Source organism: Aethalodelphis obliquidens, unplaced genomic scaffold (genome assembly GCF_003676395.1).
Source record: "Aethalodelphis obliquidens isolate GAN/ISIS:26980383/991018 unplaced genomic scaffold, ASM367639v1 scaffold6, whole genome shotgun sequence".
In the NCBI taxonomy this organism is placed as follows: domain Eukaryota; kingdom Metazoa; phylum Chordata; class Mammalia; order Artiodactyla; family Delphinidae; genus Aethalodelphis; species Aethalodelphis obliquidens.
The window spans coordinates 71,429,550-71,455,920 of NW_020837950.1; the positions used below are offsets into that span (position 1 = coordinate 71,429,550).

Below are 26,371 nucleotides of genomic sequence, written 5' to 3' on the forward strand. Positions count from 1 at the left end.
CTTTTAGTGTTGAGTAATATCCCCCTAGCGATGCTCTGGAGAAAACAACTTTGAGCTTTCTCCTGTTAGAAGAAGAAATTATCATGAAGCCTTGGGACTTCTGTTTTTTAAACATTTAAATGATCCTTTCTGACTAAAAGAGTCTGACATGAGTCTACATTAATATTGTGCCTTTTGTGCTCTTTCATTGTTGCTCATGAAAATCTCAGGGTTAGCTTTTTGTGTGGTCAAGAGGACCACACTGGCGGCTTACTGAAAATATTACCTTTGAAAGAAAAAAGAAAGGGCCACTTGCGTTGCTGTACAGTGTCTTTCCCAGGTGTCAGCCCATCATAATTAAAAATCTGGAAATGTGCTGTCCATTAACCTATGAACAAACAAGTTAACAACTAGGTTATTCACGGTTCTGCAAACATGCCTAATGCTTTCTCACGCCAAGGCTTTCTTCATACTTCTCACTCTTGCTGAAATGTTCTTTCCTCCATTACCAACTGAGCAAATTCTGCCCATTCTTTAAGGTTTTTCTCAACAGAGTTGAATTTCTTCCTGCTCTGATCTTTCATAGCACATTCCATCTTTCTTTTATTCATCTTTATATGTAGTATTAACTTAAAGTTTTTTGAGTGTCTATCTTATTTTTATACTATTACAAGCTCTTTAGGGGCAGAAACCCTGTTTATTCATCTTTAAATCCCTCAAAGTGTAGACTAAATGCCTGGTACCTAGTTGGTACTCAATAAATGGTTGCGTGAGTGAATAGGTCTACCAATAAGCTGGAAAGTCATAAGTAGTTCCGTGATTAACCTGCTTGAGAATGCTGCTGAGATTCCAAAGGGAGCATCCACTGAACACTTCAATACATTTGGAGCCATGGGAGCTTTATACAACATTCCTCACCAACATTACAAATAGTGAATCGTTGCCATGATACTGTATTCCACCATGTTCCAGGCTTGTGGTCTAAGCATTAGAATGGGCACTTTTGATACGGCAGGGACATCTAAGATGAAGAAAGAAATTCATCCAACATGAGATGATTCTTTATAGTTGCACACAACATCTGTTATTGACAGCAGGCATAGGCTAGCTTCCTCTTACCTTTGCAATCTGATTTTCCACAACTGCCCTGGTCAAAACTCCCAGCCAAACTGACTCACACACCAAGCTTTAAAACTGAAGCTTTTCCTTGTTCCATTCTTCCGGCATGGAATTCGCCATGCAATTCCTATTCCTTTCCAAGCACAGCACATCTCCCACTTTCTCTGTGATGCATCCCTGGCCATTTTAACCCCAGTGATGCTCCCCTCCTGGAAATTCAGCTTTACTGTCCTTTCTGCTCATATCAGAACATCTGATATTTGTGTCGGCTCAAACTTATTTCGTTCTTGATTATTTGACATTTTTATTTATAAAATAAATAACAATGTTTCCAAACTTTTCCAGTTTCCCCCAAACTGGATTGGGACCTGGGACCATGGATTTTACTTTGTTATTTCCCTCACTACCCCAGCCATAAAGCCGTGCACAAAGGAAATGCTCACTGAGTGTTTACTAAGTGGATGAATTTTATCTCACCTGGAACTGTAATAATTGTGAAGACATTATATATGCCCCTAACTTGATTAGCAAAAGTTGGACGATTTTCATCATCAAAATCAACCTGCAAAAGACAGACCAAAAAATAAATAAATTTATTTCCATATGACCTGTAGTGGTTATGAGTTTGCATATGACCAGCTAGTGGATTGCTTAAGTAGTGGCATATAATGGTAGACAGCAGGGTTGGGCCTGATTGGCAGCTAAACACAGGTTTAGGAACTCTGTTTTAAAAGTTTATCCACTGGTAATAAAGCTCTGAGAGATCAGTTTACGTAAACCGCTGAATAAATTAGACTGCCAACTTAAATGTATTAACTTCCCACGAGAAAGGTCATCATACAGGATGACCAATCCACTTTAAACCAGTCATAGGTTAAAAGATGGCTCAGTGAGCCAGAAGAAGAAACCAGAAGGTGCTCAAAAGAGATTACTTGTCACTTCAACTTGCACTTGGGGCTATAGGAACTTTACTGCTAGAGCTTAGCACCTGTGAACTCTAACAGTTCATGGGAGGTTAGAAATTAGGTAAATTATAAAAGAAAAAGCTAATGCTTTTTAGCATTTGCCAAAAAGCCAGGCATACCATGGACTGAGATTAAATCAATAGTGTAGGTACTGCTCTAAACCAGGCATTTAATTGATAAGACCCCATTCCTACTTGCAGTTACTGTATGCCATGAGCTGTGGATTATATAACCTAGAGGAAACCCAGCGCTTGCTAAGTAGTAGTATCAGCAGCATACATGGTGTTTCTGTATTCTGCAAGGTAGAGGTGTCACTTGTTTTCTTCGTTTTGAATGTCGTAGTTGTGAGAGAAATTCAGAGGCCATTGGTTAGGTCCAGTGAAAATTTTCAAGCAATACATGGTCATAGGATCTTTTCAAAATAAGCACTTTTACTATTGTTTTGAAATCCTTTTAGACAAGCCTAATTCTTCTGTTATGCAATAGCCATTGCTTAAGAAATGGTCAAATTTCATAACTGAGTTAAAACCTCAAGGGCCAGATGTAGTACATGACAGGGCTCTGAAAGATTAATCCAGTATGATTACGGAAGCACTCAAAATTCTATTTTGAGGAACTGTAAGAACAGAGGGAGATTCAACAAAGTCCTTAAGGACAAGTAGACTTTCTGGACAGTTCTGAGAGTCCTTCTAAAGTTGCTGTTATAAGTTTACAGTGGCATCAATTCATCGATCTCTAGGAGTTCTGAGGCAGCCATCGATTATTCTGCGTGTCTGCTACTCCTTGATTCTGGGAAAACTGTTCCTTCCTTGATTCTGTCATCTAGTTCTAATGGAAGCTACTGACTCAAGTACCTTGTCTAGTTATAAGTGATTGGTCTGCGAGCGAACACCTGATCTAAGCTAGGTCCGAGCCCTCCCTTGGGATTTTCTGAACTATAATAAGAGGAAACAGTAACTTTCTAGGAACCATAGGATAGGACGCTTGAGACTATTTCTTGTCATGTGGAGAAAACCAGTACATTGAGAGAAGCAGAAAAGACAGAGTGAGTCCCAGCAGCAGGCGTCTCTAGTTCCAGCTGTCTTGGAGCCCCAGTTGTACTCTTGGCACATGAGCTACTCTGGCAGCTCCATTAAACGCTCCTTTTCTCTAAACTATCTTGCACTGGTTTTCATCACAACCAACCAAAAGAGTCCTAGCCCAGACGAGTACTCAGAAGCCTGGGTATAGGGATGAAAAGTAAATGCTTATAGTGTTCCCAGGCTGCATCTGAGCCAGGTAAACAAGGGTACGAGGTAGTGGGGACGTTTGTGAAAAGCTGGACCATGAAAAGCGGAGCCACGCATCTAGGCTGATTAAGAAATGAAGTGGCAGGACGGGACTTCGTGAGAAAATTAATGTGCTAAAGGAATGGAAGATACTGAAATCCAGGATTTAGGAGGTAGAGCCGTTCCTGGCGACAAACCTAAGTGCAGTCACGGAGTAGATCAAGTGTAGTGTGTTAAAGGTCATCAGGTTGAGAGGGTTCAAGGACATAGAAGGTAGGGCTGTCCAGATGGACAGGCGAATGATCCCAGATGACGGTGGGACTCACGTGGAGATAAAGACCATAAACTAGAGAAAAGGAGAGCTGGGAAGTCAGTAGATGGCAGTAAACAGCCGGAGGAGAGAGGTAGATGGTTGGAAACTATAATTCTGAAAGGAGAGGCTTCTCCATGAGGGTGAGACCGATTAACAATCTCCACCCCAGATGGTAGTAGAAAGAGTCGTTTCCTAAAGGGAAACCAGGTTTCTGCTTAAGGCCAGGAGGTGGGAGGAGTATTTTGTTATAAGGATGAGACTATAGGTGAGTTTGTTTTGAATAGGCAGGAGTTCCAGAGGACACAGGCCAGAGGACAGAGCCAGAAGAGGAAGGGTTTGGGAGGATTGCAGAGCGGAATGGGAGAGGATAGCTTCCTGGAGAGCCTTGGATTTGACGAAGTGCTGAGTGTGATGGGAAAGTGAGAAGTAACTGGCCTTGGGTGTCTCAGGAAATTCTTATGAAAAGATGTTTCAGAATGGGCCCAAGCAAAGGCTTAGGAGGCATCAGAATTCTGAGGGAGGGGACAGTTGGCATCTAGGTCTAGGGGTGCATTTTTTCCTACTCTATGTCAGTAGAGACATATGGTACTAACAGCCTTTATTCAAGGTTCTTTTTTTTTTTTTTTTGCGGTATGCGGGCCTCTCACTGTTGTGGCCTCTCCCGTTGCAAAGCACAGGCTCTGGACACTCAGGCTCAGCGACCATGGCTCAAGGGCCCAGCCGCTCCGCGGCACGTGGGATCTTCCCGCACTGGGGCACGAACCCGTGTCCCCTGCATCGGCAGGCGGACTCTCAACCACTGCGCCACCAGGGAAGCCCCAAGGTTCTTTGATTTACTCAAGTACGTTGAGTATCTCTTTTGTGCCAGGCACTGTGCTAGATTCTGGGGATGGGGTTGCAATGGCAAGAGAAAGGAGCGGCCACTTTCTGCAGGAAACAAAATACAGTGTGAGCTGTAGGCCTATTGGATGGTCTGAATGTTTGTGTTCCCCCAAAATGCTTATGTTGAAATCCCAGCCCCCAGGGTGATGGTACGAGGAAGTGAGACATTTGGGAGGTGATTGGGTCATGCGTGAGGGCAGAGCACTTATGAATGGGATTGGTGCCCTTATAAAAGAGGCCCCAGAGAGAGCTTGCTTACCCCTACCACCATGTGAGGACACAGTGGGAAGTCTGCAGCCCGAAAGAGGGTCCTCACCTGACCATGTTGGCACCCTGATGTTAGACTTTCAGTCTCCAGACTGAAATTTATGTTAGACATAAATTTCTGTTGTTTTTGAGTTACCCAGCCTGTGATGTTTTGTTATAGCAGCCTGAACAGACTAAGACACCAGTAAATAGACAGTTATAATGTTTTATATCATGATGGGGAAGTACAGGGTGTGATAAGAATACGGACGGTAGGGGTGGGACACGTAACCCAGATTAGGAATATCAAGGACTGCTTCCTGGAGGAAGTGCTGTATAAGCTGAGACCTACATTGTGGTGTGAATTAGGAGGAGGAGACAGAGAGCAAGGGAAGACAGAGTGAGGGCGCTTCAGGCAAGAAGAGCACGAGCAGTGTCCCAGAGGCAGAGACATTGAAAGGGGCCTGTTTCCTATCTTATAGGGTCGTTGTGAGATCTAGCTCTTAGAATAGTGTCTTCTGGCACAGAGTAGGTATCCCATAAATATCAGAAATGATTACTACGGGACTTTCCTGGCCGTCCAGTGAGTAAGACTCCGCGCTGCCACTGCAGGGGGCATGGGTTCCATCCCTGGTCGGGGAAGTGAGATCCCACGTGCGTGCGGCGTAGCCAAAAAATAAAAAGGAAGAAATTATTACTAAGTCTGGAGCATAGAATTAAGGGTGAGGGTGAAGAGAGATGAGAAATAAGGCTACCCAAGTAAGCAGAAGCCAAACTCTTAAGTCCTGGACCAGGCATTTAGACTTAATCCAGGAGTCACTGGCAAGCCACTCACAGATTGTCAGTAGTGACGTAAATTCCATGCATTTTAGAAAGATCGGCTGAGACTAGCAGTGGGGAGATGAGGCAGAAGACTGTTGTAATCAGGGTCTGAACTAGATGGGGAGAATGATGATGGAAAAACGTGGACGGATTTCAAGATATTTAGAAGATAGATGTATTAGTTTCCTAGGACTACCATAACAAATTACTGCGAACTTGGGGAAGAAAACAACAGAAATACATTCTTTCACAGTTTTGGAGGCCAGAAGTCTGAAATCACGGCGTCCGCAGGGTTGGCAATCCTTGTTGTTCCTGTAGCAGCGTAGCTCCAGAGCCTCCCTCCATCTTCACAGGGGTCTTCCCATGGCCCCCTCCCCTGTGCCTGCATATCAAATCTGCCTCTCCCTCTTCCTCTCCTTTCTCTCATAAGGACACCAGACATTGGGCTTAGGGCCTATCCGAAATCCAGGATGCTCTCATCTCGAGATCCTTAACTTAATAATCATACCTGCAAAGATCCTGTTTCCAAATAAGGTCACATTCAAAGACGCCAGGAGTTAGGACCTGGATATATCTTTCAGGGGGTAGGGGTGGGGCAACAGTTTGACCCAATATAGCAGAATTGACGGGACCCTACTGATTGGCTGGTTGGGGGTGAGGGGCTTTGAAGGAGATGAGAAACCAAGGGTAGCTTCCGCGAACAACTGGTAGATGATTGTGCCATTCACTAAAATAAGTAACACCGGAGGAGAGACAAGTCAGGAGAGGGAAGATGACATCTCTATGTTGAGGTGCTTGTGGCAATCCAGGTGGGGATCAAGTAGGCAGTAGGTCATATAAATTGTGAGCCTAGTAGATGGAGATGAGGGCTGGGCATACAGATTTGGGTGGTGACCGAAGCCATGGGCATGGGTAAGATTGCCAAGGGAGAATCTGCAGAATAAGGAGAACCCTGATCTGAACTCAGATACACAGAATTTTAGGGAGGGACAGAAAGAGTAGCAGTCAGGGAAGTAGGAGAAAGCATGAGGAGAGTAATGTCCTGGAAAAGCTCAGGGAAGAGAACTATTAAAGCAGGAGTGAGCTGTTTCTAAGGAGTTTTAGAGAAACCAGAATGGATGGAGAGGTGAGGAATGCAAAGAGGATAAAGAAGTATTTCAAGAAGTTTGGCTGTGAAGAGCAGGAGAGATTGGCAGGTGAAAAGAGATGCAGACAGAGGATTTTCTTTTGATTTTTTTTTTTTTTTTTTTTTTTTTTTTTGCGGTACGCGGGCCTCTCACTGCTGGGGCCTCTCCCGTTGCGGAGCACAGGCTCCGGACGCGCAGGCTCAGCGGCCATGGCTCCCGGGCCCAGCCGCTCCGCGGCATGTGGGATCTTCCCGGACCGGGGCACGAACCCGTGTGCCCTGCATCGGCAGGCGGACTCTCAACCACTGCGCCACCAGGGAAGCCCTTGATTTTTATTTAAGATGGGAGAGACTTGTGCCTGCTAGAAAGAGAATTCTGCAGGCGGGAGAGGTGAATGTAAAGGCTAAGTCAAGGTCATTGAGGAGGCAGCATAGGTGAGACATTAATCTCAGACAAGAAGAAAAACATCTCTTGTACTTAAAGGAGGAAGAGGGGAAAGGATGGCTATAGAAGGAGGCAAGTTTGCTGACTTGATGGCAGGAAGCTAAACGTTTTTTTATTCATTCCACAAATATATTTTTTTAACAAATAGTTTGGAATGCCTAGCACATGCCAGGCTCAGTTCTAGATGCTAGTGATACAAAGAGAATAAAACACAGTCTCCATCTCCACAGAACTCACATTTCAAGTGAGAAGACGGAGAAATATATGTGTATGTATGTATTTTTTAATGCCAAGGTAGTTGGTAGACGCTACGAGAAAAAATAAAGAAGCTTAAGGAGAGAGAGTTTTGGAAGAGTATCTGCTTAAATGGGGTGCCTAGGTTCAGCCTCTCTGAGGTAGGCAATGAAAAGGCAAGGCATTAAAGATCTAGGAGGAGCATTCCAGGCAGAGAGAACAACAGATATACAGGTCCTGAGGCAGGTATATGGTTGGCAGCAGCAAAGAATAATAGCAAGGAGGCCCCCTGAAACTAATATAATATTGTAAGTCAATTCTACTTCAGTTGTTTTTTAAAAAGTAAGGAGGCCAGTGCAGCTGCAGCAGAGCAAGATAGGAGAGAGGTATGAGAATGGTAGGCAGGGTTCCGGTCACAGAGGTTTAGTAGTCTTTGGTGAAGACTAGATTTTTAGTCTAAGAGTGATGGGGACCTGTTGGAAGGTTTTGAATAGAGAAGTGACATAATTTGTGAACAAATAATTTGGCTGCATGTGCAGAATAGATGGTAGGGAGCAAGAAAGGAAGTAGGGAATCCAGTTAGGAAGTTACTGCACCAGTCAGATGAGAGATGATGGTGGCTTGGACAGGCATGGTAGCTGTGGAGGGGTTAAAAAAAAAAAAAGTCGAATTGAGCATCTATCCTGAAAGTGATGCCCACAGGACTTACTGACAGACTGAAGATGGGATGTGAAAGAAAAAAAGGAAAGAGCCTCAAACACCTCAGCCAGGCTGAGGCAGAACTGATTCCTTCAAAGAAACCCTAGCCCTGGTGTATGAAGGACGTTTGGATGAGGTGAGTACATAGCACAGGGAGAAGGGAAGGAAGTGTGCATCTGCTAGAGGCCTGTATGTCCTTTTCATGTGTCATCTCATTGAATCCTCTCCACCACCTTTGGTGATATTATTATCCTTAATTTTAGAGGTAAGAAAAAATTGCATTTTAAGTTAAATTTAATAATTTACTCAAGCCACAGCTTATACGTGAATTTTAACTTGAGGCTGTCTAACAACTATGTTCTTTTCGCTAGCTTAGAAAAATAACACTTTTACAGCACTAGTACAAATTAAAAGATTTAATTTATTTTGAAGCACACTTGTACTTAAGAAAAGTCAGCTTTAACTAGATGATAGTTCAAAGGCATGTATTCATTTGGGGAACAATTCTGAAAGGCTTTTTAGGTTCTCAAGGGCTACAGAGGCTAATCGCACTAGTTATTCCCATTTCTAATTTCACTTTCAAAAGATTTATCCCTAGTACAATTTTTGCCCTTATTAGCAGTTATGCCATTTGTTTTTTGTTTTTTTTTTTTCTTTTTTTTTTTGCGGTATGTGGGCCTCTCACTGCTGCGGCCTCTCCTGCTGCGGAGCACAGGCTCCGGACGCGCAGGCCCAGCGGCCATGGCTCACGGGCCCAGCCGCTCCGCGGCATGTGGGATCTTCCCAGACCCGGGCACGAACCCGCGTCCCCTGCATCGGCAGGCAGACTCTCAACCGCTGCGCCACCAGGGAAGCCCATGCCATTTGTTTTTGATGCATGAAGATAGATCCAGAGCTAGAGACTATTCTCCCTGAGAATTTGGGCAAGGGCTAGAAGAGAGAGGGGAAGAAGTACACGAACAACTGCATATAGTGATGGTAACTCTTCAGCTCTGGTCAATGAAAACTTAAGGGGAGAACATAGCATGTGGAAAACTGGAGCAGGGAACCCAGGGAAGCCTATCCATGGTCCCAAGTCTCTAATATTCCTTCGGATCTGGACACTGGAACAATTCAAAGTAAGTCTGTTTCCATCTGGACAAGATTCTTAAAAGGAGCTGGGGGTAAAACCACTTCGTTTCTTTATATTTCTCTCCATAAATGTTTATACTCTCTTTTCAACCTGGAGGAACATAACACTGGGCATCTTTAAGAGTTTTCACCAAAAGCACTGAAGGAAGAGGCAGTGGGATATAATGGAAAGGGCAAGGGCAATTCAGAGACTAAGGTGGCACCGTAGCGGAGGTTCAGGAAAGGGTTGTGGACCTCAGAATGCCTGCTGTACCCCGAGTGTGCAGCCTCGGGTGGGTCATTTTCTGTGAGCCTCAGGATCCTCATTGGTTAAACAGGGATAGATGAGAGTAAAAATAGGAACTACGTCATATGTTCCTATGAGAATAAAATGAGACAGTCTATATAAAGTACTTAGCAAAAGGGCTTAACAAGAGTTTGTTACTATTAATAAGTTTCACTAACAGTATGACTCTAGACAAATGGCTTACACGTTTTTGCCTTTTATTTTCTCAGCCATAACATGATGGCTAGAACTAGGTGATGCTGCAGATTTCTTTACAGCTTTATAGTTATGATGTGATGTGTGTTGTTTCTTAAGGTGATAGAAAAGAAATGATATCTGTCAGTGGTAGCCACCAGGTGGCAATAGTGAAGAGTTTAACTGCCATCCTATTTGGGGGGAAACTTCCTAATTTTTTCAGTATACAAATTCAAAAAAACAACAAAAAGCTTTAATCATTTGTAATCCTTATTCTCAAGGAACTACCATTAAAATTTTCATGTATAACCTTCCATCCAGGTTATTTCTTCATATATATATATATATATATATATAAATGATTATTTTTCAATTTTATAAGAAATGAGGATAACAGATGTATTCTTTTGTAATCAGTTTTTTTAACACAAAAATATATGGTGAACACTTCCATAGCAATTAGTGTAGTTCTATGCCGTCATCCTTAAAAGCTCCGTGGTATTCCACAGGTATTTGTTTAATTGAACCATCCTCTACTTAGCAAACACTGACTGGAAAAATTTCCAGAAGTGGAATGCCTGGGCTATGCACCTTTTTTTTTTTAAGGCTTTGATACATACCACAAATTTGTCTTTTCCTGTATTTTTTGGTTTTGTGTCTGGTAGAGCAAGGTCCCTTATCAGTGCCTTCCTTCAGAATTTAATTGACTATCTAAAGCCTTTATTCTTCCTGATGAAATTTTAAATCTTTTAATCAAATTTTGCCCCTCTGTCTCCCCTAAAATTTTTGCTGGGATTTTGATTGATACTGTGTTAAATTTATAGGTTAATTTGGGGGGAATTTTCATCATTACAATATTATGTCTTTCCATCCAGCAGTATGGTACACTTCACTATTCATTCAATCTGTCAGTAAAATTTCCATATTATTTAGTTTACTTCTGGATATTTTATATTTTTTGTTGCTGTTAATAAATATTATCTTTTAAAATATTCTTCTGAAGGCTTTTGCTGGTATATAGGAACACTATTAATTTTAGGATTATTGATTTTGTAATTGGCCATGATACTGAACTCACTTAATGGGTCTAATATTCTTATCTATCCATTCATTCATTCTGTAAATATTCAGGCACTATTCTGGGTCCTGGAAATAAGCAGTAAAAAAAAAAAAAAAAATCTGTTCTCAAGATCTTTACATTCTACTGAGAAGAAATACTAAACAAATAAATATATGACAGGTGGTGATAAGTGCTAAGAAGGTGGGGGAAGCATAGTAAGAGGATGGAAAGTGACCACAAAAAATTCTACTTCAGTTAACATGTTCAAATAAGGCCCCTCTGATAAGTTGAAGTTTGAGGAGAGACCTAAAATGATGTAGTTTTTCTTGGGTTTTCCCAGTAGGTATATATACATCATTATACACTTCCCACCCACAGCAGGATTTCCATGCTCCTGGAAGATTGCCTGTCCAGTGGCAGCAACACCAAAGATTTAGTCTATAAAGGACGCTTCGAGGGTTTTCAGTGTTCTGGATTTAAAGAATGGCTCCACAAGTCCTTCCAGCCACAACACAACAAAGTGAATCAGCTATATGTATACTTATATCCCCATATCCCCTCCCTCTTGCATCTCCCTCCCTACCACCCTCCCTCTCCCACCCCTCTAGGTGGTCACAAAGCACCGAGCTGATTTCCCTGTGCTACGCGATGCTCCCCACTAGCTATCTGTTTTACATTTGGTAGTGTATATATGTCCATGCCACTCTCTCACTTTGTCCCAGCTTACCCTTCCCCCTCCCTGTGTCCTCAAGTCCTTTCTCTATGTCTGTGTCTTTATTCCTGTCCTGCCTCTAGGGTTCATCGGAACCATTTTTTTAGATTCCATATATAATTGTGTTAGCATACGGTATTTGTTTTTCTCTTTCTGACTTATTTCACTCTGTATGACAGAGTCTAGGTCCATCCACCTCACTACAAATAACTCAATTTCATTCTTTTATGGCTGAGTAATATTCCACTGTATATATGTGCCACATCTTCTTCATCCATTCCTCTGTCAATGGACACTGAGGTTGCTTCCATGTCCTGGCTATTGTAAATAGTGCTGCAGTGAACACTGTGGTGCATGTCTCTTTTTGAACTCATCATATAGATTCTTAACCCCATAATGCTTTGCTCTAATCTAGCCTAACTTCCCACTTCTCTTAATCTAGCCTGACTCTTTCATTGTGCTGTCATGAGTCAAATCCCCTGTTGCCCTTAACAACTCTTCTAACCTTTCCCTTTATCTTCTTACTCTAACCAAAAACCTGGCCGTCTCCTTGCTTCCTTGCAATACTCTCAAGTTGTAGGTGTTTTGTCTTGTTTTGGTTTAAATCCTTCGAGTCCTGCTTGCTCTCCATTGCCAAATCCAAACCTTTCCCCTTCCTTCCAAAATCCTAGTTCCCTTGAGATGCACACCATTACACTACTGCCTGAACCCACCCAGGCTGATTGCCTGCTAAAAACAAAATATCAACATTCTGGATAGAATTTAAACAATACACAGAGTTTCAAAACAGAACAGTCGGAGCAGCGTGAAGAAGAGGTGAGAGCGACCCCTGGACCAGCCAAAGCCGCGCGCCACTGCGTGCCCGTGTCCAGCGCCCACGTCCCGCCGCTGTCGCCACCACGCCCAAGAGAAAGGCTGAACGGGATGCTAAAGGAGATAAAACCAAGGTGAAGGACGAACCACAGAGAAGATCTGCAAGGTCATCTGCTAAACCTGCTCCTCCAAAGCCAGAGCCCAAGCCTAAAAAGGCCCCTGCAAAGAAGGGAGAGAAGGTACCCAAAGGGAAAAAGGGGGAAAGCTGATACAGGCAAGGATGGGGATAACCCTGCAGAAAACGGAGATGCCGAAACAGACCAGGCCCAGAAAGCTGAGGGTGCAGGAGATGCCAAGTGAAGTGTGTGCCTTCTTGATAACTGTGCGCTTCTGCTGACTGTACAGTTTGAAGTACCATTTTCTATCAAGTTTTATAAAAATGCAGAATTCTGTTTTACTTTTTTTTTTTAAGCTATGTTGTTAGCATACGGAACACTTCATTATTGTTTTTTGGGGGAAGAGCACATGTCACTAATAGGTCTCCGAAGCTGGATTGACATGGGATAAAGAACATCTTTCCTGTCTGGTTGTGAGAGACTTCCTCTTGGTTCCCAGGAAGGAGGGGTTCCTTGATGTTGACACACAGCAGCCACCTTGGCACAAACGCCTTGTGGTGTGGAAAAATTAAAATTAGTTTTTATGTCCTCCTCTCCCTCTCCACCTTCAGCCTAGACTTGACTCCCTTAAACCCAGAGACCTGTTGGAACCTGACCCCTCAAAATTGGTTACCAGTATGTCAGGCAATCTGGACTTTGCATTGTCACCGTTGAGGTGGCGTCCCTCAAAAGAGCAGCGGTTCCTTTTTTAGGTTGTGGACCTTCAGATTGATACTTCTGCCATTTTCATTTCCATTTCCTGAAAGTCAGGGTTGGCTTGTGAAAAGTTGTTAAACAACATGCTAAATGTGAAATGTCAACCCTCACTCTAAACTTTCCCTGTTCAGAGCATCACAAGAAGACTTCATTGGGTTTTATAGTGGCTTTCAGATTTTGGCAGCCCACTGAAAAAGGGAGTTTGAAAGTTGTTGTATACTGTTAACGATTGTCTGCCCACGTCCTGCCTGAAATACCATGACTGTTTATGAAAAGTATCTTTAATAAAGCTGGATACAGTTTGAAAAAGAAAACAGAACAGTCAAAATATCCAGGATACAATCAAAATTACTAAGCATACAAAGAACCAGGAAAAATCTCAATTCACATGGGAAAAAAAGATGTCAATGCTGAGAGAACACAGATAGTGGAGGTATCTGAAAAAGGCTTTGAAGCAGCTACTTGTTGAGAGACAATTCTCCATTGATCTCTTGTATTTCTGTATGTCTTTTGGGCAAGGGCATTAACAGCTTTTTTCCTGGACTATCTCTTCAGGGATTTTTGTATAGCAAACATCCTTGGAACACAGAGATAATGTCTTCCTCTGGGGCCAAGGGCAGATTTGTTTGCTGTCTAGAATAAAAGAGATAATGTCTCTCTCCAGGGCACAGTTGGATAGGTTTGCTAGTCCCTCATTACAAACTGGAGTTTCCCATCAAGTTCCTCTCCTATAATGAAACTCACTGGATGTGCAGGTATCACCTGGTCCTCCTGGCATTACTTGGTGGGACCTGGGGCTCAGGAAACTGGCATAAATGTTGATATTCTACTTCCTGCTACTGCTCTAGGCAATAAATGGTCCTCTGTCTCTGACCCAGGAGACTCACAACTTCTGCCACTATCCATTAAACTGTGGCAGCCTAACGTGTTAACTTGCAAGTAAGGTAAAATCCCAGGCCTTTCAAAGTTCTCAACGCTATTATAAAAATTATCTTAACAAGCAATCAAAAGCACTTTTGAAACCAATGGAAAAATATATAGTATCAGCAAAGAAATAGAAAATATAAAGAAGAAACATAGGTTTAGTTTGGAATTGAAAAATATAGTAGCCAAAATTATAAAAATTCATTGGATGGTCTCAGTAGCCAAGAAGATGACAGAGAAAAGTACCAGTGAAGTTGAAAACAGATAAATACAAATTATCCAACCTGAACAACAGAGAAAAAAAAATTGGATAAACAATGAATAGAATCTCAGGGACCTGCGGGATAATAACAAAAGGTGTTGAAAATTTTTTGAATAAATAATGAAAGAAGAGTCTCAAGTTTGGCAAAAGACACAAACCTACAGATTCAAGAAGCTCAACAAAGTCCAAACATAATGAACATAAAGAAGTCTGTGCCCAGAAACATCATCATCAAAACGCTGAAAAATAAAGACAAAGAAAAAAATCTTGAAAGCAGCCAGAGAAATGCAATATATTACCTACAGAATAACAACAATTTGAGTTACCATGCAGTCTGGAAGGAAGGGACACAATATTTTTAAAGTGCTGAAAGAAAAGAATGGTCAACACGTAATAGTATATGCAGTAAAAATATCTTTCAGAAATTAAGGTGAAATAATGGCATTCTCAGGTGAAGAAAAAATAAAAGAACTCACTGCCAGCAGGTCTGTTCTAAAAGAATTGCTAAAAGAAATTCTTTAGACAGAAGAGAAATGATACTAGAAGGAAACTGGAACATCAGGAATGAAGAAAGAGCACCAGGAATGGTAAATACCTGTATAAATATGGTAGACTACTCTCTTGAATTCATAAAATATGTTTGATGTTAAAGGCAAAAATCACAACATTGTCTGAGGGGGGTTTTGACACATGTAGATGTACTTGATGACAACTAGAACATAAAGGGGAGAGGATAAATGGGCCTATGTGGTGGTAAGCGTTCTATATTTCACTTGAAATGGGGAAAAAAATTGATTGTAAGCAGATTTAAAAAGTTTAAATATTTGCATTCCTTGAACCTTGTTTTTGCCTCTAGGACTTTGCAGTTGCTTTTCCCTTTGCCTGAAAAACCATTTCCCCATATATACTGTCAGCCCTCCCTATCTGAGGGTTCTGTATCCATGGAGTCAACCAATCTCAGATGGAAAATATTTGGAAAAAAATTCCAGAAAGTTCCAAAAAGCAAAACTTGAATTTGTCATGTGCTAACAACTATTTACATAGGATTTACATTGTATTAGGTATTATACATAATCTGGAGATGATTTAAAGTATATGGGAGGATGTGTGTAAGTTATATGCAAATACTACCCCATTTTATATAAGGTCTCTGATCATTTATGGATTTTGGTATCCTCAGGGGTCCTGGAACAAATTCCCAGAGGAACTGAGTGTTTTATACATGGCATCTAGCTAGGTTTTTCTTTTTATTTCAATTTCTATGTTTGAACTGGTAGTTTTAATACATATATATTTATTTTGATTTTCGATGTATTTGAACTTATTTCAACATCGTTTTTGTTTATGTTTACCTTGCTTTTTCGGAGCCACTTTTTCACCCTTTTGGAGGTATTTTTTTAAAAATTAACTTTTGTTCAGAGTTTTAAAATTCCATTTCTCCCTTTATTTGGATTCGTACACTATATTTGTACTTTCTAGAAGTTTTCTTGTACCTCTAACTTAACAAAATGTAAACAGTATATTAACCCGTCTTCTAAACAAAATGACTACTCCTCCTCTCAATGCCTACATGCTAGTGTTATTCAAGGTATTAGTTCTGTACATTTTTTTAAACCTCACAAATCAGACATTTTTTTAGACAATGTTTAGTTGACAAGTTCGTTTACCTTTTGATTCACTCACCATTCTATCTTGCACCTCAGACCATTCTTCTAGGATAATTTCTTTGTAACATTTTTTTAAAAGCTCTCACTTACAAAGCACTTACTTTATGCCAGGTTTTAAGTTCTATTTTCTTTTTTTAATTTGGATTATGGTATTATTATGGGTTTTTAAAAAATATTTATTTGGTTGCACTGTGTCTTACTTGCGGCAGACGGGCTCCTTAATTGTGGCACGGGAACTCTTAGTTGCAGCATGCATGTGAGATCTAGTTCCCTGACCAGGGATCAAACCCGGGCCCCCTGCATTGGGAGCGTGGTGTCTTATCCACTGGGCCACCAGGGAAGTCCCTAACTTCTACTTTCTACTAATTCATCTAATCCTCATAACAATTCCATGAGGTATATACTATTATTGTCAACATTTTATTTTATTTATTTATTTTTAACATCTTTATTGGAGTATAATTGCTTTACAATGGTGTGTTAGTTTCTGCTTTACAACAAAGTGAATCAGCTATACATATTATTGTCAACACTTTACAAACGAGAAAACTGAAGCACAGAGATGTTAACTCACTTGCCTAATATCCCACAACTAGCAAATGGCAGAACAGGGATTCAAACCAAGCAGACTTTAAATATTCTTAACCTGTTTGAAATACTGCTTCTCATATATCATTTAGGAGTTCCTTTAATGCAGGTCTCTGAGGTAAACTCTCAGTTCTCATTTAACTTAAATGTTTCTTTTTTACTCTTGTTCTTGAACAATAGTTTGGGTGAGTACACAATTCTAGCTCACTTTCAGCACTTGAAAGATATTATTCCATTAACTTTTGGCTTCTATTGATGCTGATGAGAAATCCGTTGTCATTTTAATTGTTCTGATCTGTCCCTTCTCTTTGGCTGCTTTTATGATCTTTTGCTGTGTGTTCTTAGGTTTCTTTACTATGTATGGGTCATTATGCATTTCTTTTTATTTACCCTGCTTTGGTTATGTTGTGATTCTTTTTTTTAAAAAAAGATACTTTTTCTAGTTCTTTTTTAAAAAATTTATTTATTTTATTTATTTTTGGCTGCATTGGGTCTTCATTGCTGCACGGTGGCTTTCTCTAGTTGCGGCACTTCGTTGTGGAGCACAGGCTCTAGGCGTGTGGCCTTCAGTAGTTGTGGCTCACGGGCTCAGTATTTGTGGCGCATGGGCTTAGTTGTTCAGCGGCATGTGGGATCTTCCCGGACCAGAGATCGAACCCGTGTCCTCTGCATTGGCAGGTGGATTCTTAATGACTGCGCCGCCAGGGAAGTCCGGTTATGTTGTGATTCTTAAAACTGCAGGTACCTGTTTTTCATCCTTTCTGCAAAAGTCATAGTACTATTTCTTTAAATATTGCATCTCATTTAGAACATTTGTAACCAGTGGGAGGTAAGGGGCAGGGACTGACTGACTGACAAGAGGCATGAGGGAACTTTCTGGGGTGATGGATATGTTCTATTTTTTTATAGGAGTTTGTGTTATACCCATATATGCACTTGTAAAAACTCACTGAATGATGCATTTAAGATTTGTGCATTTTACTGTATGTAAATTTTACCTAGGTGGGAAAAAAGAACTATAAAACAGTATTGAACACTAGTTAATGGAAACGCCTTGAAATCTTTAGAGGTGAGGTCTACAACTTACTCTAAAATGCATCAAAAAAAGAGAATGCATTGATGGATGGGTAAAAGAATGGACAGATAAGTGATATAGCAAATGTAACAAAATGTTAATTCTAGAATTTAGTTGGGCATGAGTGTTCACTCCACAATTCTTTCAACTTTTCTGTATGTTTAAAATGTTTTATAAAATGTTGGGGGAGAATATTGCTTCTCCTTTATTCTATTCTGTCCTTCTGAGATTACAATTAGTTATATGACAGGCTCTCTCATCCTAGTGTCCATCTCTTAATTATCTCTTTCATATTTTTAGTTCCTTGCCTCTCTGTAGTATACCCTAGGTAATTTCTTCAGATAAATCTTCTCATTTATTAACTTTCTTTTCATTTGCATCTCATTTTTTCTTTAATCTTTGCACTGAGTTTTGTCATTACAACAATTACACTTCTCATGTGTAGAAAGTCTACCCTCTCCCACCTGCCTCCCCCTCTGCCTATTCATTAGGCCTTGCTCATCTTTTGTCATTACATCCTTTACTTTATTTTTAACATTTGGAGTATAGTTGTTCTATACGCTGTCAGCTCCACTACTATGGTCCTTGGAGTTCTGTATCTGTTGAATATTATTTCTGCAGATACTCACAGTTTGGCTTCTTGGTGCTTGTAGTTCTTTGACTGTGAGCTCATTGCCTGACCTTAATCTTGGGAGTCCTCTTGACCTAAATTGGGGATGTTTCCTTCCAGAGAAGTTTTGCTTCTGTTTCTGCTCATAGGCGGGGAGGAACACAGACTTAAAATTAATTCAGCTCCCATAGGGAGTCTTGTTTCAGGGAGGGAGTCCCATGCACGGCTTTCCACTTGGCAACTGGTCCAGGGCTGTGTATCAAGATTGCGGCTGTGGACAGGACTTATCCTGATATGTCCTCCTGTCTGCTTGCTGATCAGCCTGGGCTCAGGGTTTGTGCCTTATAGAGCATATCTCGTGTAGATTATACCCATTCTGCCAGAGCAGGACCCCTCAAAGAGCCTTACCAGCCATGCTTCTGGAAGAAGATATTCGATATTCTTTATTTGTAAAGGAAGTATCCTATTCCTAATTTACCAAAGATTTTTAAATTAAAAATGGATGTTAAATTTTGTATCAAATGCCTTTTCAGTATCTGTAGAGATGATGACAGATAAGATTTTTCTCCTTTAAGCAATTTATTAAGAATTCTTTTCTCTCCTAGATCCATTGCCTGCTCTAAAACGGGAACTGTGCTCTTTGAATATTTTTCCTTTGCCAGATGGCACAATGTTATGTCAGTAGAAGGTGCTGGGAAGACTTTTCCTTCTTAGTTCTTGCTTGCTTTCCTGCCTGACACTTGACACACACATAGCTTCTCTCGCACCCCCTGTCCTGCAGTGCTTTGCCTTTCCCTGGCTGCTGCACTACAGATAGCTTCTCAGTGCCTGGCTCCTACAGTGAAGGGGCTTCCCCAGCACCAGGCTCCTGCATTCTGGGCAATTTCCCAGCACCCAGCAGCTTCCCCAGATCCACCTTCAGACTTCGGGAGCAGAGTGGCTCCCACAAGACACCGACCCATGAACAGCTTTCTCTGGTACCCTGGAGGGTAAATTTTCAGTAAATTCCAGAAGGTGGATTTCTAGCATGCTTCACTGGCACACAACCGAAGCAAATTCCCTGCCAGTCAGTAAGCCATGGCCTTGCCCTCTCTAACGAGGTCTAGATCTCAGGCTGCAGCTGGGGGCAGGGCCCGGGGTACCTTGGGGAATCTGTCTCAGCCCTAGGGGTAGTAATTGCTTCTTATATCTGATATTCCTATATTTACAGTTCTCTTCGCTTTCTACTAGCTAACCCCTTGTTGCCCCAATCCCATCATAGTTAATAATTCTCTATATTAAACGTTGCATGGTCGGATCACTGTGGTTTCTATTTTCTGATTGACCTTGGCTGATACTTTCAGTCATTTCTAAATTTACTGAGAATTTTCAGAACTATCTCCCAGTTTTTGGTCTATGTTGGTGAATGTTCCATATGCATTTTGAAATAAATGTGTACTCTGCCACTGTTTGATGTAGTGCTCTGTGAATATCAAGTAGGTCAAGTTGGTTGATAAAATTGTTCGAGTCCTCTATATCGTTGCTGATTTTTTTTTTTTTTTTTTTTGCCGTATGCGGGCCTCTCACTGTGTGCCCTCTCCCGTTGCAGAGCACAGGCTCCGGATGCGCAGGCCCAGCGGCCATGGCTCATGGGCCCAGCCATTCCGCGGCACGTGGGATCTTCCCGGACTTGGGCACGAACGCACGTCCCCTGCATCGGCAGGTGGACTCTCAACCACTGCGCCACCCAGGAAGCCCAGAGCACTTCATATTTATTGTTCCCCAGGAAACTGAAACTCTTTTTTTCTGTGTGCTATAATTTGAATAGCTTCTGTTGCTGCTTTCAAGTCCAGTAATTATTTTAAAAATAGGTCTTTACTGGAGTATAATTGCTTCACCATACCATGTTAGTTTCTGTTGCACAGCAAAGCGAATCAGCCATATGCATACACATATCCCCATATCCCTTCCCTCTAGGTCATCGCAGAGCACAGAGCTGATCTCCCTCTGCTATGCTGCTGCTTCCCACCAGCCAGCTATTTTACATTCGGTAGTGTATGTATGCTGATGCTACTCTCACTTTGCCCCAGCTTCGCCCTTTCACCTCATGTCATCAAGTCCACTCTATGTCTACTTCTTTATTCCTGCCCTGCAACTAGGTTCATTAGTACCTTTTTTTTTTCTTAGATTCCATATATATGTGTTAGCATACAGTATCTGTTTTTCTCTTTCTGACTTAACTTCGCTCGGTATGACAGACTCTAGGTCCATCCACCTCACCACAAATAACTCAGTTTCATTTCTTTTTATGGCTGAGTAATATTCCATTGTATATATGTGCCACATCTTCTTTATCCATTCATCTGTCGATGGACACTTAAGTTGCTTCCATGTCCTGGCTATTGTAAATAGAGCTGCAATGAACATTGTGGTACATGACTCTTTTATTATTTTTTAAAATTTGTTTTATTTATTTTTGGCTGCATTGGCTCTTCGTTGCTGTGCATGGGTTTTCTCTAGTTGCGGTGAGCAGGGGCTACTCTTCGTTGCGGTGCGTGGGCTTCTCATTGCAGTGGCTTCTCTTGTTGCGGAGCATGGGTTCTAGGCACGCAGGCTTCAGTAGTTGTGCCATGCGGGCTCAGTAGTTGTGGCTAACGGGCTCTAGAGCACAGGCTCAGTAGTTGTGGCGCATGGGCTTAGCTGCTCTGCAGCATGTGAAATCTTCCCGGACCAGGGCTCGAACCCATGTCCCCTGCACTGGCAGGTGGATTCTTAACCACTGCGCCACCAGGGAAGCCCCTACATGTCTCTTTTTGAATTATGGTTTTCTCAGGGTATACGCCCAGTAGTGGGATTGCTGGGTCATATGGTAGTTCTATTTTTAGTTTTTTAAGGAACCTCCATACTGTTTTCCATAGTGGTTGTATCAATTTACATTCCCACCAACAGTGTAGGAGGGTTCCCTTTTCACCACATGCTTTCCAGCATTTACTGTTTCTAGCTTTTTTGATAATGGCCATTCTAATCAGAGTGAGGTGATACCTCATTGTAGTTTTGATATGCATTTCTAATAATTAGTGATGTTGAGCATCTTTTCATGTGCCTCTTGGCCATCTGTATGTCTTCCTTGGTGAAATGTCTATTTAGGTCTTCCACCCATTTTTTAGCTGGATTGTTTGTTTCTTTGATATTGAGCTCCATGACCTGTTTGTATATTTTGGAGATTAATCCTTTGTCTGTTGTTTCATTTGCAAATATTTTCCCCCATTCTGAGGGTTGTCTTTTTGTCTTGTTTATGGTTTCTTTTGCTGTGCAAAAGCTTTTAAGTTTAATTAAGTCCCATTTGTTTATTTTTGTTTTTATTTCTGTTACTCTAGAAGCTGGGTCAAAAAAGATCTTGCTGTGGTTTATGTCAAGGAGTGATTTTCCTATGTTTTCCTCTAAAAGTTTTATAGTGTCTGGTCTTACATTTAAGTCTTTAATCCATTTGGAGCTTATTTTTGTGTATGGTGTTAGGGAGTGTTATTTCATTCTTTTACATGTAGCTCTCTAGTTTTCCCAGCACCACTTATTGAAGAGGCTGACTTTTCTACATTGTATGTTCTTGCCTCCTTTGTCTTAAATTAGGTGCCCATATGTTCGTGGGTTTATCTCTGGGCATTCTATCCTATACCACTGATCTATATGTCTGTTTTTGTGTCAGTACCACACTGTCTTGATTACTGTAGCTTTGTGGTATAGTTTGAAGTCAGTGAGCCTGATTACCCCAACTCAGTTTTTCCTTCTCAAGATTGCTTTGGCTATTCGGGATCTTTTGTGTTTCCATACAAATTGTAAAATTTTTTGCTCTAATTCTGTGAAGAATGCCATTAGTTGTTTGATAGGGATTGCACTGAAACTGTAGATTGCTTTGGGTAGTACAGTCATTTCCACAATATTGCTTCTTCCAATCCAAGAACATGGTATATTTCTCCATTTGTTTACATCATCTTTGATTTCTTTCATCAGTGTTTTATAGTTTTCTGAGTACAAGTCTTTTGCCTCCTTAGGCTGGTTATTCCTAGGTATTTTACTCTTTTTGTTGCTATGGTAAATGCGAGTGTTTCCTTAATTTCTTTCTGATATTTTGTTGTTGGTGTATAGGAATGCCAGAGATTTCTGTGCATTAATTATGTATCCTGAAACCTTGCCAAATTCATTGATTAGTTCTAGTAGTTTTCTCTCTCCTGATCTCCCCAGCCTCAGGGGCACTGATCTTGTCTGGCTTCCACTTCTCCTCTCCCCTCAGCCCCCCTATGTCCTATCAGTTCACTCTGGGGTTCCTCCCATCTCCTTGGGCATCAGAGTCCCCCAACAGCGGCTGGCAGGCGCCCTAGTTGTGGGGAGATGCTAACTCCACGTCTTCCCACAGCGCCATCTTGACTCACTCTCCCACCAGTCTTCTACAGTGTCCGATTTGCTGTTAAGCTTCTACATTGATTTTTAAAATTTTCAGATACTGTATTTTTCATCTCCAGACGTTGCATTTCATTCATTTACATATCTTCCATTTTTATCATAATGTTCACATTTACTTGTCAGCCCTTTTTAAAGGTCCTATTGCTGATTCTTTGATCTCTGTCATCTTTGGTCTGTTAACTGATTTTTCTCCCAGTTATGGATCAAATTTTGCTGAAGTTTCACATATCTAGTAATTTTTTATTGTATATTGGTCGTTGTGAACATTATATTGCTGACTGTCTTAATTTTGTGTGTATTTAAGTACTGAGTCTTGTTTTGGCAGGAAGTTAAGTTATTGTGGATCAGCTTTATCCTTTCAAGGCTTGTTTTTAAACGTTGTTAGGTTAAACCGAGAGTAGCTTTTAATCTAGGGCGAGGGTAGCCCTATTACTAAAGGCATAAGCCTTCAGGTGTCTCTACTGAATTCCTCAGATGTTCGATGAGGTCTTTACTCCAGCTGGTGACTCTGAAGTTGTTCAGTCCGTTATGAGCTCTGGGAATTTTTCAATTTACGGCTCCCGGGTACTTGTTCTTTCCTTGGTAGTTGATCTTTGCTTGGCCTTGTGGAGTATTACTCTACACATGCTCAGATTAGCAGTCAGCCAAAGACTCAAGATTTCTGTAAATCTTCTTGGAGTAAATTCCTTCTTCTCTGGTATCCTGTCAAGCAAATTCCACAAATTGCATCTTTTTGCTAACCACCGTATCCTTAGTGACATGTACAGGGCCTGCCTGTTATGTGGTAGGTGCGCGATAAAATATTTCTATGAATACGTGGACTTACACATAGTATTCGCTCATATTTAAAATTCCCTTTGTATCTGAATATTTCTCCTTTTTAATTTCTAACATCATCTCTCCTGTTTAAAAATCTTTGCTATTTTTCTTTTGCCATATTTATTTTATTGATCATTTCAAACAACCAGCTCTTTCCTTTTTTGATCTGTATTTCTGGATTCTAATTCATTGCTTTATTAATTATTTTACCTGCTTTTCCTTAAAACTTTATGTGTTTTTCTCATTTAAGGTAAGAGGCAGTATAGTGTAGTGGTTCAAAGATTGGGTTTGATTATTGACTTTATCACTTATTAGCTGAATAAACTTCAGAAAGACACTTAACCTCTCTGAGCTTTGGTTCTTTATATGTAAAAGAGGGAAACTATTACTTGCTTCATAGGTATATTGTGAAGATTAAATGAGTAAATTTTTTCAGAACACAACATTGTCTGACACATTAAGTACTGTATGAGTGATAGGTAGACCATTGGGTATATTTTAATTCATTCTATATTGGTTAATATTAAAATATTGATCTGTGATTTTCCTTTATATACTACTTCAGCTGAATCTTTATGTTTCAATTTTATTGTTCTCCTTGTCATTAATTTCAAAATACTTTGTAAATCAGCAACTGTGTTTTTCTCCTTGAATGAGAATTATATAAGAGATTTTCCTCTTAGCTTCCAAGTACAGTAGATGGATTTTTTCATCCTTTTACTTAAAATTAAAAAAAAAAAACCCTTATGTTTTCATTGCTCTGGTATCAGAGAGTATAACTTAAAATTGAGATTCTTCTGTGATTTATTTTAAAAATAAATTTTTATAAACATGCACATTAAAAAAGTACCTTCTCTACCTGCAAGTTAGAAAGTTTAATATTTAAATCTCCTACTTTAGATCCTCTTAAAAATTACTGTCTGTAGCTTGCCTTTGATATGTCAAATACTGGGAATGCTATATAATCAAACATTCTAAAGGTGAGGAGGGAGAAGGAGAATGAGAAAGGACACAACAGAGGCCACTGCGACTGCACTTTGCACATATATCAAATATTTGTAAGTCTTGCTTACTCATAATTTGAGTTTATTATCTAGAATGCCACTACCAGAGGCACACTCATCTTTACTGTCCACTACAAGAAGGCCTTCCATCCTAGCTCCTAGTCTGCCTCCACACTTGAACACATCTAGAATTTTTGAAGTCTTCTCCCCTGCCCCAATCACTAGCACAGTGCTATTTACATAATACATAGTTAACTTTCATAAATCCTCAATGACCCTACTTATGAAGATATGACTTGAAGAATTCTGAAACTCAGTAAACTTACCTATAAAATGTTGATGGTAATTTGCTGTTTAGGTACTAAAATTAAAGTCCTTGTTATTTATAATGTAGTATCTCTCGTAAGATATTTGGGGTTACCATTAACCAGTGATACGGTAACCTGGTGGAGGCCAACAAGACCAAAGCTGTTCTTCTCTGGGGAACTGGAGTTCTGTCTTTAAGGGAGAGATGATTCCTGCTGTCAAATGGGATGGACAGGAAACCAGAATTGTCAGAAGAGCCCTTATATAGGCCAGTGATTCTCAATGAAAGGGGGGAGGGGACATAATTTTACCCCCCCAGGGCCATTTGGCAATGTTTAGAGATGGTTTGGGTTGTTACAACTAGGGGTGGAGTACTGCTGGCAGGTAGTGGGTAGAAGCCAAGTATGCTACTAAACATCTTACAATGCACAGCACAGCTGCCCACAACAAAGAATTACGTGTCTGGCTTACAGAAAAAGACAAATACTATATGATATCACTTATATGTGGAATCTAAAAATTAATACAAATGACTGTATATCCAAAACAGAAAGAGACTCACAGATACAGAAAACAAACCTGTGGATACCAAAAGGGAGAGGGAGAAATTAGAGGTATGGATTAACAAACTACTATGTATAAAATAGATAAGCAAGAGGGATAGACTGTATAGCACAGGAAATTATAGCTATTACCTTGCAATAACCTATAATGGAGTTCAATCTGCAAAAATACTGAATCACTATGCTATACACCTGAAACTAACATAATAATGTAAATCAACTATACTTCAATTAAAAAAAAAAAAGAATTATCTGGCTCAAAATGTTAGTAGTGCTAAGGTTGAGAAACCCTTATATAGGCAAGCAAATGAACTCTCCTGTCCTCTGTGCTCAGGCCAGAACTTAAAGAGTGAAGCTGTCTAGGAGCTATTCCTTGGGAAGACCAGTTAAAAAATGGCCTTTGCCACAGGGAGGTGGCATCTCTGTAGTAAACAAAAGTTGAACGTGAGTAGTTATATTTTGTGCATAAGATTACCCTTATTTTATGTTTCTAATATCCATTCAGTTTTTTCTATTAGGAAAGTACTTTTAAATACCCATCTTACCCTAAAGTATGTATAATATTCCAGTGGTACTGCTAAAGGATCCAAATTCAGTCTCTCCTCAGCTTTGAAGTAAAGTATTAAGGAAAGAAGGGTTAACATGCTTATACTTTGAGGCCAAGCGGTAGTGGCAGCAAGTAGTGAGAAACTCCAAGAACAAAGTGAATTCTCAGAAAACAGGGCTGCATAATCCATCCACTCTTCCCAACAGCAGACTCTCCTTCAAGCATCAAACCTGGTGGTTCTGGGGTTATTCAGTTAAGAAGAGTGACATACACTTTAGTCACACATGTAGCCTCTCAAACTGCAGATTGAAAATATAAAACTCTTCATAACAATGTCAAGTGTCTACAATGATTTTTCCACCTAAGTGGTGCTGAACTGTGTATAACTGGCAAAGGGTTCAAATTGACAAGGCTTACACAGGA

General features: G+C 40.6%; 1 pseudogene; it reads left to right on the plus strand.

Moving 5' to 3' along the window:
- Nucleotides 1-4,001: 4,001 nt before the first annotated feature.
- LOC113619286 (non-histone chromosomal protein HMG-17 pseudogene) lies at nt 4,002-13,462 on the plus strand (annotated as a pseudogene).
- Nucleotides 13,463-26,371: the final 12,909 nt, after the last annotated feature.